Raw genomic sequence first — 13,819 nt, forward strand, 5'->3', positions numbered from 1 at the left:
ATCTTCATTTAAAGTAAAATGTCGCACAGTAAGATATGAATTACAATAGTATTCATATTAACAGGCTAAGCAATACCACGGATAGTAAGACAAGTAGTTGCCACAGGATCAAAAATAACTTGACGCAAAACCCAACGGCAGTCGACATATTAAGAGAAAATAGCAACAAATAAACAAGAAAGTCAAATCCTAATTAAGCACGGCGAGCCCTCTAAGTTCACAGCCGACCACTTCATACAATATCACTGGAAGTATAAGGCAATCCTAACACAACCTATCTATAGATACCAAAACATCGAAATACTAAGACGTAGCGAGTTGTCACAATTTCCTTTTACTTTTTTTCCGTACCCACGCTCCCCATCGCGACACAACTTAAAAAATTGGTACCAGCTGATGTCCCCTGGCCATAATGGACCGACACAGATTTAAATTAATAGATCAGTTATGCTATTTGGGCAGCAAAATAACTGATGATGGCCGAAGTAAAGAGGACATATAATGTTGACAGACAACGGCACCAAAATCGTATATAAAGAACAGGAATTTGTTAACATCCAGTATAGATTTAAGCGTAAAGTCTTTTCTGAAAGTAATAGGCCGTGTAGAATGTATGGTAGTGAAACATAGACGATAAACAGATTAGACAAGAAGAGAATAGAAGCTTTTGAAATGTGGAGGTACAGAAGAATGCTGATGAGTAGATGGCTAGATCACGTAACTAATGAGGAAGCACTGAATATAATTGGGGGAAAAGAAAATTGCGGCACAACCTGACTATAAGAAAGAATGATTTAAGGGGACACATTCTAAGATATCATGGCAACACCAGTTTAGTAAAATGGTTCAAATGGCTCTGAGCACTATGGGACTTAACATCTGAGGTAATCAGTCCCCTAGAACATAGAACTACTTAAACCTATCTAACCTAAGGACATCACACACATCCATGCCCGAGGCAGGATTCGAACCTGCGACCGCAGCAGCAGCGCGGTTCCGGACTGAAGCACCTAGAAGCGCTCGTCCACAGCAGCCGGCTCTAAATTATGAAATTAAGTGTTTATTTCGAAACAAAACATCATCCTTCATAGTAAAATAACTTCCAATAAGAAATTAGCAGCGGACGTAGACTAGTACATACACCACATTCCATGAACAGATACAAACTGCATTCACTTTTTCCTTTTTGTTTGTTTGTAGGAACTGAATCAGGCGTGACTCAGTACAATTAATAGGTAACAATTGGAAAGGAAGGACAACAAAAGTCCATGTATCAATTAACCACATCTGTTCGTATTAACACTCAAACCTTACGTGATTACATTATTCCAAAACAAAAAACCTATAATACTGTCCGCGCAGAACAATACTGATGCACTACAACAGCGGGTCGATGTGACGACAACCAACGTTGTTACAGACATTGTGCCTAAGAAGTATGTTCCAATACACACTCTCCATTCCAACTGGTAACTCTTCAATTTCCAATGCAGCGACCAGAACTCGTTCCAGCAGATCTTCCTCTGTCTCCGCAGGAGTCTGGTAAATTAAACTTTGGATATATGATAGCAGAACAAACACTGGTAGCAGTTACTTCTGTAAAATATCTGGGAGTGTGCGTACGGAACGATTTGAAGTGGAATGACCATATAAAATTAATTGTTGGTAAGGCGGGTGACAGGTTGAGATTCATTGGGAGAAACCTTAGAAAATGTAGTCCATCAACAAAGGAGGTGGCTTACAAAACACTCGTTCGACCTATACTTGAGTATTGCTGGTGAGTGTGGGATCCGTACCAGGTCTGGCCGGCCGGTGTGGCCGAGCGGTTTTAGGCGCTTCAGTCTGGAAACGCGCGACCGCTACGGTCGCAGGTTCGAATCCTGCCTCGGGCATGGATGTGTGTGATGTCCTTAGGTTAGTTAGGTTTAAGTAGTTCTAAGTTCTAGGGGACTGATGACCTCAGACGTTAAGTCCCATAGTGCTCAGAGCCATTTGAACCATTTGAACGTACCAGGTCGGGTTGACAGAGGAGGTAGAGAATATCCAAAGAAGAGCGGCGCGTTACGCCACAGGATTATTTGGTAAGCGTGATAGCGTTACGGAGTTGTTTAGCAAACTCAAGTGGCAGACTCTTCAAGAGAGGCGCTCTGCATCGCGGTGTAGCTTGCTCGCCAGGATTCGAGAGGGTGCGTTTCTGGATGAGGTATCGAAAATATTGCTTCCTCCTACTTATACCTCCCGAGGAGATCAGGAATGTAAAATTAGAGAGATTGGAGGGCGCACGGAGGCTTTCCGGCAGTCGTTCTTCCCGCGAACCATACGCGACTGGAACAGGAAAGGGAGGTAGTGACAGTGGCACGTAAAGTGCCCTCTGCCACACACCGCTGCGTGGCTTGCGGTGTATAAATCTAGATGTAGACTCCACAAGAATACGATCCCACAAGTAGTAGTCCACGTAGTCCTGTTTATCCTACTACATGCCAGGTCACAGACATGGACGCGTTACACATCTGAACTGAAACTTCATGCAAAACTCGGCGAAATGTTGGAAACAATGTGCAACAAGACACTTCCGACTAAATGCTTTTTTACGTTACTCCATAGCCAAGGTTTTACGGCTTTGGCGCCTCGTATACCCAGAATTTAGATCAGTGGTGAGTGGTTTTGGAATTCCATCTCACACTGTAATTTCTTCCATTAGCGGTGTTTTGGTGCAGACAGGATTCGCGGGTGCGATATTCAGTTCGATAAGGACTTTTGCAGCTGTCGTCCTCTTATTTTTCATGACTGTCCTCTTCAATCACCGTCTGTTACGATCACTCAACCAACTTTCGCCTGCCTTGAGACTTACAGACTATGTTTTTGCCGCTGTCCCTGTATACGGTATAAATATTCAAATATTCGTACACGGTGGCTCTTGAAACACCGAACACTTTTCACTCTTGGCTACGAAAGCACCCTTCAGACTAACACCAACAATTTTCCCATTTTTCGAACTGACGTAGCTCCGACACAATGAGTTCCCATTCAAAATGTTATGTACTCACTCCCCTCTACAAGTCCTACAAGTTTCCAGCGGGAATTTCCGGACACCCAGTATATTGTATGCTTAGTTAGATGTAAAAGGAGCCTGTTGACACTAATGTTTCCAGGATTAATAAATTCGCGTGCAGTACGTATCCTTTAATTCCAGTTCTACAGGACATGGTGGGCTGTGAAAGGGAGAGTCCCTTTTCGGCCATTTGTTGTTAATGTTGTTGTGCCACTGTACAATATTGATCTCGGTTTCTGATTTGATTAGGAGATAGTGTATAATGCTGGTGGATAGCAGGAAGATGTTCCCACTGACGTAAGTATTTAAAGTGCAGGTAGTTGAGGGTCGTAGGTTAATGCTGAGAGAGATATTGCGTGGATCTACTGTATTTAAATCGATTTAGCCCATATTTAGCACACTGTGCCTCGAGTACGTACTTGAAGTTTGGTGTAATGAGGCAGGAGGAAAGTCGTATGCTAGGTCTCCGGCTATTCATAACATTCTTGTGTCAGTAGAAATGGCCTGACTGGGTGTCACTAACCATGCCTGCATTCCTTAAGCAAGCATCAAATATTTTACTAGTCATACCACTAGCACATTCTCTGAAAATCTTATTTCTGTTCCATATTTTTTTTCCAGTTTAGTTCGTCTAACTGAGTTACAACATACTGTATGAATGCTTGTGAGGTGATTTCTCGTCCTAGTTTATGTGGTTTCAGCACTGAAACCATATAAACTACATTACTGGCCATTAAAATTGCTACACCAGGAAGACGACGTGCTACAGACGCGAAATTTAACCGACAGGCAGAAGATGTTGTAATATGCAAATGATTAGATTTTTAGAGCATTCACACAAGGCTGGCGCCTGTGGCGACACCTACAACGTGCTGACATGAGGAAAGATTCCAACCGATTTCTCATACACAAACAGCAGTTGACCAGCGTTGTTATGTTCCCTCGTGTAAGGAGGAGAAATGCGTACCATCACGTTTCCGACTTTGATAAAGGTCGGACTGTAGCATACAGCGATTGCGGTTTATCGTATCGCGATATTGCTGCTCGAGTTGGTTGAGATCCAATGACTGTTAGCAGAATATGGAATCGGTGGGTTCAGGAGGGTAATACGGAGCGCCATGCTGGATCCCAACGGCCTCTTATCACTAGCAGTCGACATGACAGGCACTTTATCCGCCTGGCTGTAACAGATCGTGCAGCCACGTCTCGATCCATGAGTCAACAGATGGGGACGTTTGCAAGACAACAACCATCTGCACGAACAGTTCGACGACGTTTGCAGCAGCGTGGACTATCAGCTCGGAGACCATGGCTGCGGTTACCCTTGACGCTGCATCACAGACAGGAGTGCCTGCGATGGTGTACTCAACGACGAACCTGGGTGCACGAATGGCAAAACGTCATTTTTTCGGATGAATCCAGGTTTTGTTTACAGCATCATGATGGTCGCATCCGTGTTTGGCAACATGGCGATGAACGCCCATTGGAAGCGTGTATTTGTCATCGCCATACTGGCGTATCACCCGGCGTGATGGTATGGGGTCCCATTCGTTACAGGTCTCGGTCACCTCTTGTTCGGATTGAAGGCACTTTGAACAGTGGACGTTTCATTTCAGATGTGTTACGACCCGTGGTTCTACCCTTCACTTGATCCCTGCGAAACCCTACTTATCAGCAGGATAATGCACGACCGCATGTTGCAGGTTCTGTACGGGCCTTTCTGGATACAGAAAATGTTTGACTTCTGCACTGGGCAGCACATTCTCCAGATCTCTCACCAATTGAAAACGTCTGGTTAGTGGTGGCTCGTCACAATACGCCAGTCACTACTCTTGATGAACTGTGGTATCGTGTTGAAGCTGCATGGGCAGCTGTACCTGTACACGCCATCCAAGCTCTTTTTGACTCAATGCCCAGGCGTATCAAGGCCGTAAATTACGGCCAGAGGTGGTTGTACTGAATACTGATTTCTCAGGACCTATGCACCCAAATTGCGTGAAAATGTAATCACATGTCAGTTCTAGTATAATATATTTGTCCAATGAATACCCGTTTATCATCTGCATTTCTTCTTGGTGTAGCAATTTTAACGGCCAGTAGTGTAGAACATAAATTAACAAAGCGTCGGTGACGGAACTACATTAACTCGCGCTTTGTTGCAAATGTAAGACGAAAATAAGACTTTACGAAGTAGTTTAAGTTGGTGCACTTAAAAATTTGGGATGGCTGTAGGAAAATTAGAGCATCAGTACTATTGAATTTCGCACAGTGTCCGTCGACTTGGCCTGGGACGGCGGCGAAGCGTCGCTTCCGGCGGTAGTCGCGTCGCGACGCCAGGCAACACGAGCGCCAGCAGCGCCACCAATTACTCCGGCGACCGGGCCATCAGGGCCGATAGCGCGCACTTGGCAAATAGGGTGGCGGCTATTTTTCGCTTTCTGACGGAGTGAAGGGACGTAAATGTTTCAGAGGAATAATGGCGCCATCCGCCATTTCACTACGAGTCAGCGCCGTTACGCGTCATTAGCGGGCGGACGGTTGGCTGGCGCTGCGGCGCACGCACGCACACACATACAAACACATACGCACGCACACACGCACGCGTGCGTAGGTCCTGCATGCTTGGGACTCCACAGCGCTGCGATATTGCTGCACCGTGCTATTTATCAAGTAAGCATGACAGCAGACGTCGAAAACAATTTGGAGACGAGCTGCTACAACCGTGGCATATCGATATCCCCCTTACGAAAGTATAAAAGAAATCCTCACGCAACTTAAAAGGAAATCTTTGGAAGAAAGACGACACAGTTCTCGGGGAACTTGATTTGGTAAATTTAGAGAAACCTTATTCGAAAAAGAAGCCATGTTTCCGCAATATCCTTTATTTCAGGAGTGCTATTTCTGCAAGGTTCGCAGGAGAGCTTCTGTAAAGTTTGGAAGGTGGGAGACGAGGTACTGGCAGAAGTAAAGCTGTGAGGACGGGGTGTGAGTCGTGCTTGGGTAGCTCAGCTGGTAGAGCACTTGCCCGCGAAAGGCAAAGGTCCCGAGCTCGATTCTTGGTCCGGCACACAGTTTTAATCTGTTAGGAAGTTTCATATTCGAAAAAGACCGTGAGAGTATTACTCTACCACAAACATGTACCCCGTGTACAGTCAGTGAAATAAACCTCGTACAGAGGCATGTAGATAGTCATTACCTTGCTCAATATATGTATGGATTAGGAACGGAAGTCAGTAATATTGGCATAATGTACCTCCCACCACACCTGTACGATGGCTTGTGGAAGAAACGGTTTGACACGATGGTTCAGCTGCCCCTACAGATGTCGTTTTATGCAACCCCACATGCTAGAACAATTTCGTTGGCCAGTTTGCCCTGGAGATGTGAATCATATTGTCATAATGTCGCAGAATAACGGGCAAAGCATGCGAAGAGATCTTAGCCGTATTAGACAATTTTTTATCAAATTAATACACAACGAGTCATATATTAATCGTTTCTACTAAATTTTTAATGTAAAAAGCTTTTAATGCATAGACGGAAATTTTCTTATCACAATTAAAGTAGAAAAATTAGTTTCGGTTGCTATCTGCAACCATCTTGAGATCTGTAACACATGAAGGAAATGTAACCTAAGAAAATTACGTACAATCAAGCACTACACAAAAGCACTGTACAAAAGCTGAGCAAAAATAATGGAGAGACAGTTCTAAAAGTAAAGGTTTACATTTGACAAATCCGTTTATCAGTGTAGTACAAGACAAGGTAACATAACTTACAAAATGTGAAAATGGGTGAAAGCATTCGAAAGCATCTTAGCTGCCATTATGCAGTAACGTACATTCGTAAATCCAACGCAATAACAGTCCGTAGTTTAAAAACATCACTGTGAGCCAGCAATGTTGTAGACCTGCCGAAAGAATTGCAGACCACAAGTTTCAAAAAGCTTACCTCTACATCAAAATGAAATTTAAAATTATAAAGATAATAAAGGCGTAATGTTAGAATTGCAAGGCAGCGTCTGTATTACAACCTTAGCTGGTAACAAGCTGTTTGTAGGAGGCAAATGCTATGTAACTTTCATTAATTCAAGAATAAAATTGAAGAAGACTGTCCTAAGTTCAACTAATTTAAAACCTAGAAGTTACAGTGGTATGAAACTGAAAATTGCGTAAGAGGAATATTCGCTAGCTAACTGGCAACTTGCTATACGTAAAAGGCAGGTCACATTTCAGAGTCAGATGATGAAAACATTAATGTGCGAAGTAGCACAAAAAATGTGAATAGCGAAATAAAAGACCATACGTGAGAGAAAAATGATAGAAACACCAAGGTACATGTGGTGCTAAAAATATGAATAATGTACCGTAATATCGCATAAGTATATTTTGGCATTTATAGGTAACCTTTATGTATTGACGTAATTATTAATACCAATTTGTCTCACCCACACCAGTATAAAATGTCTCTTTTCAGTTCCATGATTCATCCTGTATTTCGGCTTCCTTTAAAGCAGTGTGAAACTGACAAAGAAATGACGATCCTTAAACGAATCGGGGTGCCCAATGGCTATAAGACACCTGACGTCACGAATTCTTCGAATAAGATAAAAAACAAAAATTATTAGGCTAGAAAAAGAAACTCACTCATGTCAATTGCAATCTTACAGATAACATAAATATACAGTTGTGACCTACAATCATCACGTGTCGCACAAAAAATTTAGCAGTGCTTTCGCAAAACGGATGTTAGGATTCATATGCAAAATACTCATTCACTTAAAGCACGCATACGACACTGGATGTACTGTGCAGGACATTGATCAAAGGCTAGCAATACTAAATATTATACACTCCTGGAAATGGGAAAAAGAACACATTGACACCGGTGTGTCAGACCCACCATACTTGCTCCGGACACTGCGAGAGGGCTGTACAAGCAATGATCACACGCACGGCACAGCGGACACACCAGGAACCGCGGTGTTGGCCGTCGAATGGCGCTAGCTGCGCAGCATTTGTGCACCGCCGCCGTCAGTGTCAGCCAGTTTGCCGTGGCATACGGAGCTCCATCGGAGTCTTTAACACTGGTAGCATGCCGCGACAGCGTGGACGTGAACCGTATGTGCAGTTGACGGACTTTGAGCGAGGGCGTATAGTGGGCATGCGGGAGGCCGGGTGGACGTACCGCCGAATTGCTCAACACGTGGGGCGTGAGGTCTCCACAGTACATCGATGTTGTCGCCAGTGGTCGGCGGAAGGTGCACGTGCCCGTCGACCTGGGACCGGACCTCAGCGACGCACGGATGCACGCCAAGACCGTAGGATCCTACGCAGTGCCGTAGGGGACCGCACCGCCACTTCCCAGCAAATTAGGGACACTGTTGCTCCTGGGGTATCGGCGAGGACTATTCGCAACCGTCTCCATGAAGCTGGGCTACGGTCCCGCACACCGTTAGGCCGTCTTCCGCTCACGCCCCAACATCGTGCAGCCCACCTCCAGTGGTGTCGCGACAGGCGTGAATGGAGGGACGAATGGAGACGTGTCGTCTTCAGCGATGAGAGTCGCTTCTGCCTTGGTGCCAATGATGGTCGCATGCGTGTTTGGCGCCGTGCAGGTGAGCGCCACAATCAGGACTGCATACGACCGAGGCACACAGGGCCAACACCCAGCATCATGGTGTGGGGAGCGATCTCCTACACTGGCCGTACACCACTGGTGATCGTCGAGGGGACACTGAATAGTGCACGGTACATCCAAACCGTCATTGAACCCATCGTTCTACCATTCCTAGACCGGCAAGGGAACTTGCTGTTCCAACAGGACAATGCACGTCCGCATGTATCCCGTGCCACCCAACGTGCTCTAGAAGGTGTAAGTCAACTACCCTGGCCAGCAAGATCTCCGGATCTGTCCCCCATTGAGCATGTTTGGGACTGGATGAAGCGTCGTCTCACGCGGTCTGCACGTCCAGCACGAACGCTGGTCCAACTGAGGTGCCAGGTGGAAATGGCATGGCAAGCCGTTCCACAGGACTACATCCAGCATCTCTACGATCGTCTCCATGGGAGAATAGCAGCCTGCATTGCTGCGAAAGGTGGATATACACTGTACTAGTGCCGACATTGTGCATGCTCTGTTGCCTGTGTCTATGTGCCTGTGGTTCTGTCAGTGTGATCATGTGATGTATCTGACCCCAGGAATGTGTCAATAAAGTTTCCCCTTCCTGGGACAATGAATTCACGGTGTTCTTATTTCAATTTCCAGGAGTGTATTATCTGCCAAAGGGAAGAAAACGTGATTTGCTCGAAGAATTAGAGAATTATTTCAGCTTGAAGAAAGCGCAGATAAAGTTCTGAAGTAACAGAGAGAATCCATCCAGAATAATTTCTTCAGTATCTTCGATGAAACTTTGTACAGTAGTTAGTGTTCCTAGCCTGCGACTGCACATCATCTGTCCTGGACTGTCATAACACCACGATCTGCCATCTAGTTGCACTTATGCTGTTATTGACTGATTGATGGATTGAGGGGGGTACGGGACTAAACTGCGAGGTCGTCAGTCCCGCGATGCTGCTAGCAAGATGGTGCCCGTCACCATCAGCTGTCGCCTCTACTCGACGAATAATTTATCTTTCATTTTATGATGGAAAACTACGCAGTCCCTGCTGTTTATAGCCTTAAGACCGTTTCAGTGCTCTATATTTTATATTTATATATTTATTTTATTAATGATAATTCGATCTCTGGTCATTTTTATTATTCCATTGCATTATTACATTAGGTATGAGATGAACATTACCTCCATTTTTAGTCCTCATTACTGTGTTTCTTTGCAATATACATACTATACAATTGTGTAAGTCTTTGTAAACGCAAGCGCTCTCACGCCACCTACTGCTCAAGTTTTTTTATTTCGGTTGGCCAGTAGGAGATCTTGCATAATACATTTAGTTTTGACAAATCTTGTCAAACTGGTCTGCGTGCTGCGTTTTCCTATTATCCTTCAAGCCGTACACATTTCCTAAAGATGGCTGCTTCATATGGTATGGCATAGCCGCGTGGTGTAGGGCGTCTTGTCCCGGTTCGAGTGGCTCCCCCGTCGGAGGTTCGAGTCCTCCCTCGGTGTGTGTGTGTGTGTGTGTGTGTGTGTGTGTGTGTGTGTGTGTGTGTGTTTTGTCCTTAGCGTAAGTTAGTTTAAGTTCGATTAAGTAGTGTGTAATCGTAGGCACCGATGACCTCAGCAGTTTGGTGCCGTAGTACCTTACCACAAATTTCCAAAAAAATCATTCAGGTGTGAGCCAGGGTATGGTATTCCCCTCTCATTTCATAACTGTTGATCAAGTAGTTTTATTGTAAAATTGCTACGAGCTGTTTGACTTTTATGTTTACAGCCACTGAACAGTTGACAATTTTTGGAACCGTCGCATATGCTGTTCGCACGATGATACCCGCTATACTATTGCAAGTAATGAGCTTTAGATCCAAGTTTTTCTCATGCAACTGGACATTTTCCTGTATTGCCGTCAACCTGCGGTATTATTGTTTGTTACTCATATTTTTAGCGGTACGCTGTACTTTGTTGTTTTTATCATTTGACTCTAACGTATGATCTATCTTGCATACCGCACGTTAGCTATAGCTATAGGTGTTAGCTATATAAGGGAGCTTCCCTATTTTGTAGTTTTCAGTTTCTTTCCCCTCTTAATTATATGGTTTTATTTAAAGTTAGTTGAGGCCAAATCTTCTTCGTTTTTATTCTTGAATCAATGTCAATTATGTAGGGTTTGCTTCCTGAAAATGGCTTGTTGCCATTTAAGGATGTAATACAGATCTACGCTCATTTCCATTTCTGTCTTATAATTTTAATATTACGCCTTTGTTATCTTTATAATTTTAAAATTAATTTGGATACAGAATTAAGCTTTTTGATATTAATGTGTACAATTCTTTAGGCAGGCCTACAACCTGGTTTACTCTAACTGTTTATAATCTACGGATTGTTATGAAATTCATGTTACTGTATGACAACAGCTAATCAAGCGTCATAATACTTTCACCACGTTTTTACATTTTCAAAAGTATGTTAACCTATTTTGTACTACACTGTTAAACGGAATAGACAAATGTTCACTTTTCCTTTTACAATTGGCATCCCATTACTTTTGCACAACTTTTGTACAGTGTTTTTGTGATTTACTTGACTGTACATAACTTTCTTACGCTAAGTTTCCTCCATGTGTTACATCTCGAGGTTGGTAACCGAAACTAGTGATCATACTTGAACTGTGACAGGAAAAATGCGGTCTAGGCATTAAAAGTCTCTTACTTCAAAAAAATTATATTTATTAAAGCACATTAAACCGCTGTCTCCTCCCTGACAATGTCAGGCTTCATTATTAATTTTTTCACTGGATTATATACCATAATGTTCTTACTTCCACACGTCCCAGTGTGGAATCTCCCGTTAATTTCTCTGTTTCCTACCTTGAAACACACTTTATAAGGCAACGTTTCTGAATCATTTGTGAAACAGCGAGTACTACAAATGGAATAAATTTACAGAAACACCCAAAACCTGTGCAACTACTCTCCTATTACACAAAGAAAGATTGTAAACACTTGGTTAAGTATGGCAGAAATAAGGTATATCTTGGTCCAGCAGTAACTGATGGCCATTCATCGCTTGTATTTTTTACAGTCGACTCCAATTGTTATTAGTCGTCCAAACGTCTGAGAGTGAACATCTCGATTACGTGGCTGTCGCCATCTCGATACCGTTACAGAGACAGGCGTTGTTTGGGTTTCTTAAAACGACATCGGTAGGGGAAGCTGATCACACTTCATATCTGCCTGTAGTTGTATGGTACCACTTTTGGTAATAAGGCAGGGAAAAAGAAAAATGCGAGTACTTCAATTTCGTTTTCTATTAGGCTGTGTAACACACTGCGTGCCATCACCACGAATTTTAGTGATACAAAATCATCCTTTTTCTCTCTGGTACCAGCACTGCCGTCATTTCCTCCTTAGGAAGGAAATAATGAACGAGGAAATCACACTGGAATCATCTTGTTTTGGTTCCGTAGCCTTACTGAAATCGGCCGACTCCCAGTCTTTCTATGTACGTGTCAAAAGCCGCTGTGCATTTCATATGGGAAGTCATTTTACTGTGCAGGATAACGCTTTATTTTGAAATAAACACTTAATTTCATAATTTAGCAGTTAGCTAATTTGGTCTTTGTCAAGCTACGAGGGCGCGCTGACAAGTAATGCCGCCGAATTCTTTACGTGAAAGCTCTGAAAGCTTTTTAAATAAAAAGAACTGCCTTAACGTTCTACGTCTTTGTTCTTCATGCATACATATATATTTTTCAACATAGTCACTCTTGCAACGAGCGCATTTCTTTCATAGAGAGACTTGTTGTAGATACCGTCACTGCATAATGTTTGACTCTGTTGACGGAACCACAACCTGACCTCTGCTTGCACCGCTTCCTCATTATCAAAGTGAAGGCCTCGAAGGAATTCTTTAAGTTTTGGAAACAGATGAAATTCGGATGGGGCCAAGTCGAGGCTGTGTGGAGGATGATATATGGCAGTGAACCCAAAGGGTCCAATTGTTGCCGAAGTCGCAGGGCTCCTGTGAGATCTGGCATTAATCAGGAGAAGGTGCCCGATGTGTTGACGAATCTTCGAATTCCAATTTTGATTACAGCACGCTGTTTCTTGCCCACCGATGTAGTTACGTTACACACTGCCATGTTACACGCTAAAATTCGGAGCGCTCTAGCGGCAGAGGGCTGCAAATTTTTAGACATGAACAACAAAGGTGTATTGTATTATTAATGTTCCTTTTGTTCAGAAAGCATTAAGATATTTCACGTGAAAAATTCGGAGGCATTACTTTTCAGCATGCACATGTACGTCACTGTATAAATTGTAATCAATGTAGCATGAGTATTCCTCAGATGCCCGACTTCGTAGCTGAGTGTTCAGAGCGGCTGACTGCCTTGCAAGGGGGCCAGTGTTTGATTCCCCGTACAGCCAGGGATTTTTCTCTGGAACTGCAACGGGATAGGATACACTCAGACTCGTGAGGCGAACTGAGGAGTCACTCGACCGATTAGTAGCGCTTACATGGTCAAGAAACCCAACTACTATCTGGAGACCTTTTGTGCTGACCACTGACCAGTGCCGTGTCCACTGAGGCTAAGGAAGACATGGCAGTGCGTCGGGCCCGGTTTTCTCGTCAAGGGCCAGATTACTAAACTTTGTCTTACCTTATTCCAAACATCCACGTGGGGTTCACAACATTTGATGCCGTCATATTAGGGATGCCGTCACATGTTTCTTACCCTGCACAGATGTGTGGCATACATCATGGTACATAGAAATAGAAAACATTTTTTACTGTGATGAAGCTCGATACTTCCCAAGCTGGCGAAATCAGATAACTTCTAACTTAAATGATGATTAAAATTCTTGTGGGTGTTGTACCGCGCTATTGTATAAAATAGTTTAATTATGAACTGCAAAACCAACGTTTCGAGTGTATTAAACCGCCTTCCTCAGAGCGAGAATGGTTTTGGTTGAGGAGACGTGACTCTGTTTAGTGCAGACGACAGGTATGACTGTGTCAAACCCGTAAATTTTTATTGCCTCTAGAATATAACAGGGTAGTCATGACGAACGGGGAGAAGGTTGGAAGAAGCTGCTCGTGGGCCAATACGCTTGTCACAGTGCGCTAATCAGCGCTTGTATTCTGGC

This window comes from Schistocerca cancellata, chromosome 3 (genome assembly GCF_023864275.1).
Source record: "Schistocerca cancellata isolate TAMUIC-IGC-003103 chromosome 3, iqSchCanc2.1, whole genome shotgun sequence".
NCBI lineage: Eukaryota > Metazoa > Arthropoda > Insecta > Orthoptera > Acrididae > Schistocerca > Schistocerca cancellata.